A 6,000-nucleotide genomic window follows, 5' to 3' on the forward strand; every position below is an offset into this window, starting at 1 on the left:
CAGCAGTTCTGTGGTGTGCTCCTCCCAATTGAATTTATTATCAAGCTGTAATCCCAAGAATTTAACACTGTCCACTTCTTCTATCTTCTTGTCATCATATGTTAGACATATACTCTTGGGACACCCCTTACAAGTTCTGAACTGCATGTAGTGTGTTTTTTCAAAGTTTAGTGACAAAGAATTGGCTAGGAACCAGTGATTAATGTCCACAAATATTTTATTGGCTGATCTTTCTAAGACTACACTTGATTTGCTATTTATTGCAATGTTTGTATCATCGGCAAACAAAACAAACTTGGCATCTGGTAATGTTACTGATGAAAGGTCATTGATATACACAAGAAAAAGTAAGGGCCCCAAAATGGAACCTTGTGGGACCCCACATGTAACTAGTTCCCAGTTGGATGATGCCTGATAGACATGTATCAAGCTCTTTCCTAATAACACCCTTTGTTTCCTGCCAGAGATATAAGATTTGAACCATTTTGCAGCATTTCCTGTTACACTGTAATATTCTAGTTTACTTAAAAGGATATTGTGATTTACACAGTCAAATGCCTTTGATAGATCACAAAATATACCAGTTGCCTGCAATTTTTTGTCTAATGAATTAAGCACATTTTCACTGTAAGTGAAGATAGCCTTCTCAATATCAGAACCTTTTAGAAATCCAAACTGTGACTTTGACAGTATGTTATTTGAGATAAGATGGTTATAAAGACGACAGTTCATTACTTTTTCGAAAATTTTTGAGAATGCTGGTAACAGTGAAATTGGACGGAAATTTGATGCTATTTCTTTATCTCCCTTCTTAAACAGTGGCTTAACTTCAGCATATTTCAGCCATTCAGGAAATATTCCACTGATAAACGACTGGTTACACAGATAGCTTAATATGTTACTTAGCTCAGAATCACATTCTTTAATTAACTTTGTTGATATTTCATCATACCCACTAGATGTTTTTGATTTTAAAGATTTTATGATGGACATTATTTCTGTTGGGGTAGTGAGGGTCAAATTCATATTATGGAAATTACTTGAAATGTCTGGTCTAAGGTAATCCATAGCAGCATCTACCGAACCTGACAACCCCATCTTTTCAGTAACAGTTATAAAATGTTTGTTAAAAAGTTCTGCAACACTATACACATCTGTCACCAATGTATCATTTACTCTTAATGCTATTTGTTCCTCTTCATGTCTGGTCCTACTGGTCTCCTCCTTCACTATATCCCATATTGTCTTTATTTTGTTATCTGATATGACTATCTTTTCCTTGTAATATATTTGCTTTGACATCCATATTACAGTCTTTAATATTTTGCAGTATTTCTTATAATGTGCTATAGCATCAACATTGGAAATGTTTCGGATTGACAGATACAGTTTTCTTTTTGTTTTACAAGATACCCTTATTCCTCGAGTAATCCATGGCTTCTTTGTAGATTTTGCTCTAACCTTGGTAAGTTTTGGGGGAAAGCAGTGTTCAAATAAGGTAAGCACTTTATTAGCAAAAATGTTATATTTTTCATTCATGCCATGAGCACTGTAAACATCAGTCCAGTGAATGTCTCTGAGGAGTGTCCTAAAATAATCAATTTTTGGCTTACTGATTACCCTCTTGAGCTCAGATTTAACAGATTTTATATCCTGTTCAGTATTAACATTTAACAGAAGGAACTGCATGTCATGGTCTGAGAGGCCATTGGCTATTGGTTTTGTAATATAATTTTGTTCATTGGACTTTTCTATAAAGATATTATCAATGGCTGTTTGTGAGCAAGTGGCTATCCTAGTGGGGAACTTTACTGTGGGAATTAAGTTGAATGATAGTGTTACTAACTCAAATAAGTTCTTATTCGGAGAGTCTTTAAGGAAATCTACATTGAAATCACCAGCAACCACTATTTCTTTGTTTTTGGTAATTAAATGGGCCAGTACAGCTTCAAGGTGGTTTACAAACAGATTAAAGTTACCTGCAGGTGCTCGATATACACTTAATATTATGAAAGATTTTTTGTGAAAATCTAATTCTGTTGCACATGCTTCCATATGCTGTTCTAGGCAAAATTTATGAATGTCTATGTTCTTAAATTTATGACAGTTCCTGATGAATGTGGCAACTCCTCCTTTCTCCATTTCTGATCTACAAAAGTGAGATGCTAACCTAAACCCTGTAACACTTAAAAGTTCTATACCAGTGGTCACATGATGTTCAGAGAGGCAGATTATGTCAGCTGGGTTTGAAGACTCTAATTCATCTATGCATATAGTTAATTCATTAATTTTATTTCTCAGTCCTCGAATATTTTGATGCAATAAAGATAGCTGACATTTCACATTGTCTGAGTTAAAATTGGGTGGAGTTAAAATATCTGCTGACAGTTGAAAATTCTTAACCAATGGCTGTTTATGCTGATGTAATAAGCTGGAATTATGTTTTTTGATTTCTTTTTCAAACTGAAGGTTTGTCTCAGTTCAAACCTCTCTTAAAATTTGCTTTCTTTCTGTCCTCCCTACCCTAAAAAAGGGTCTTTTCTGAATCCTATAACCACTGGTATTTTACCACTCATGACAGTGCCTCCCCCCTTTAACTTTCCTGCTATTTCCCCAGCCAATTTACCCTTCCCCTTCCTGTTGAGGTGAAGGCCATGCCTAGTATAATCCCACCTACTGAGAGAATCAACATGAACCACACCAATGTGTGACCCCGCACCCGACATGAGCAGCCGTTCCAGCTCCAAATTAACTCTCTTGACAGAAGAGTTCAAATGAGGTCGGTCATGGCGCCCAAGAACAGATACAAACTCAACACTAGTATGCTTCGATGCTGATGCAATCTTCGCCAGGTCACACTCTATACTGTACCCAGGATTTCTGTCAATACTGTTACCTGCCCCACCCACTATAACCACGGTGTCTTCCTTAGTGAAATCTTTGCAAAGTGATCCTAAATCCTCTGTCACCTGCTCCAGACCAGCACTAGGTTTAAAAAAATTGGTGACCTGGTATTCTGATCCTAGTTCATCCTGCAAGAGTTGGCCAACACCTCTTCCATGGGAACTACCTAACAACAACACTTTCTTTCTCTTTTCTGATTTCCCTACATTCTTACTTTTCAATCTGCTGCTGAAAGTTTGTTGTGCCCTGTCTACACCTGCAACTGCTTGAGGCTCACCAGCTTCTAACTGAAGCAACAGGTCAAATCTATTTTCCACATTCACCATAAAGCTGTCAGACAAAGTTCTAGGCCTGTTCCTCCTGTTGCCTGTTGCCACTTCCCACCTCTCTTTACCCTTCTCCCTCCTTAACCTGTCAAGATCTCCCCTGGCCTTGTCTAATTCAGCCTGAAGGGCAGCAATTTTCCCCTCCTGTTCCAGTATCTTCCTATCTCTACTACAAATCCTACAAAACCACTGATGAGTCTCATTTACTTCCCCTATTCCCACGCCACTACAGTCACCCACATGGAAAAAACTACAGCACCCATCACACCAAAGCCCCGACCTAACAATTCTACGGCAAGTCAAGCACTTTTCACTCATGATAAACGTAATAGTTGATTAAGAATAAGTCAGTTAAATTACAGATAAACACGAAAATATGGTTACACAAATTTGGCCTATACGCAACTGTGTGTAAACAAAAACAAAAGTGCAAAGTTTCTGAAACAACAAGTTAAACTTTACGCTACTTTCCGGAAATGCTAGTTAAATAATGAAGAGGTAAGCTAAGTTAAATTGCTGGAGAGAGCAAGGAACAACTAAGCGAAATTCTATAGATTTGCTGCAGCAGAACGTAAACAAAAAATACGACTGTACGGTCTTTTCGCGTTTTCTGCTATATTACGTAAAGAAAAGTGAAACCTTTAATGGTACACTTAAATGGCACACTAATACACTTATTTACCACGTAATCAGTACTAATCTATATGTTTTATAATCTAAAATAACTTATCTTTACGAGAACACCAAAACTCGCGCTAGTCGCCTGGCTGCAGGGCTGGAGACTGAGGTGAGGACAATTATGGGAGCGAAGGATGTGTTGTGAGGATAACTCCCATCTGTGTAGTTCAGAGAAACAGATTGAGAGAAGGGTCAAGATGGCTGGGTTGTGAAGCAGCCATTGAAATCAAGCATGTCGTGCTCAGCTACATGTTGTGCAACAGGATGGTCAATTTGTACTTCGCAACAGTTTAGCGGTGGCCATTCATCCTGGTGTAGAGCTAGTTGGTAGTCGTACTGACATTAAAAGCTGTGCAGTATTTGGAGCAGAGTTGGTCTGGCCTCTGATGTGATAGTATAAGCCTGTAAAAGGACTGAAGTAGGAAGAGCTGAGTGGAAGGATTACCAATGATGTGATACCTGTGGTGAGGGGTTCGGAGTGGCATAGTGATGGACTAGGATCTTGTGTAGACTGGATGGGCATCAGAACACCACTTCAGAAGGGGCGGGAATGATCTTGGATAGGATGCCCCGCATTGCAGGGTATGATGAGAGATAATTAAAGCCCTGATGGCATTGCAGGGTATGATGAGAGATAATTAAAGCCCTGATGATGGATGTGGTTCAGCCATTGCAGTTCAGAATGGTGATGGGTGACAAGGGGGATGCACATTTATTGATAAGTCATCTATTAATGACCTGGCTGTATGAGAGGAATTTTTTGGTGTGGAAGGGATGGCAGCTGTTGAAATAGGAGTCCTGTTCGGCGTTAGTGGGTTTAACATGGACAGAGTTGTGGATGGAGCTATCAGGGAGAAGGAGGTCAACGTCCAGAAAGATGGATTATTGGGTTGAGAAGGGCGAGAATGTGTGAAGCTGTGTATGAATAAGGATTGGTTGTCTTGGTCCTGAGACCAGATCATGAAGATATCACAGCAAACCTGAACCAGTCCAGAGGTTGGGAGTTTTGAGAGGCTGGGAAGGTTTCTTCTAGATAGCCCATAAACAGGTTGGCATGGGGGGGGGGGGGTAGTACAATACTGGTGCCACTGGCTGGGCAATGGATTGTGTGTATAATCTCCCCTTCAAAGAAAAAGTAGTAATGTGTCAGAATGTAGGTGATAAGGTGTATAAGGAATGAGGTAGTGGATTTAGAGTCTGAAGGATGTTGTGAGAGGTACTAACCATGGGCATGAGGGATTTTTGGCGTATAGGGAGGTGACACCAACAGTGACTAGCGGGGATCCAGGAAATAAAGGGGTGGTGATTGTTAGAACTGTTAGTACCTTTCATGTGGAAGGTTACATTTCAGATCATTGGTTGGAAGTATTGATCAACAAGAGTGGAAATTCTTTCAATGGGAGCATAATAGCCAGCTACAGTGGGGCATCCAGGATCTTTGCATGTGTGGATTTTGTGGAGTACTTAGAAGGTGGGTGTGCAGGATATTGGGGGGGGGGGGGGGGCATATGGGCACTCAACATCGAGGTCATCAGCGTGCAGGATATTGAGGTGAGGAGGGAGATGGACTTGGAAGATGGGTTCCAGCAAGGGCCTCTGGAGTTCAGTAAGGACTGGAGTTTCTGTTGGATTTTTGAGATGGGATCACTATTGCAGAGCTTGTAGGTGGATGAGTCTTGTCCATTATGCTGAAGGTTTCACAAAGGCCTTCACTGACAGGCACTATCCGCTCCCCCCCCCCCCCCCCAAATCTAGTCCACAAACAGATTTCTTTTGCCATATCCTCAACCTCCCCCTCCCTCCCTCTCCCCACCGACAAATCCTCCCACCAACCCCAAGAAAGCTACAGAGGTGCACACCCCCCCCCCCCCCCCCCACCCCCCCCGCCCCATCACCTAATATCACCCTGGATTGGAACAACTGAACCATATCATTGTCAGGGCTTTTATTGTCTCTCACCATGACCCAAAATGAGAAACATGCTACCTAAGATCCTTCCCATCCCTCCTAAAGTGGTGTTGTATCGCTCACCTAATCTACACAACATCCTAGTTCATCCCTATGTCACTCCCACTCCCAACCCTTTGCCACA

The sequence above is a fragment of the Schistocerca piceifrons genome, chromosome 6 (assembly GCF_021461385.2).
Source record: "Schistocerca piceifrons isolate TAMUIC-IGC-003096 chromosome 6, iqSchPice1.1, whole genome shotgun sequence".
Classification (NCBI taxonomy): Eukaryota; Metazoa; Arthropoda; class Insecta; order Orthoptera; family Acrididae; genus Schistocerca; species Schistocerca piceifrons.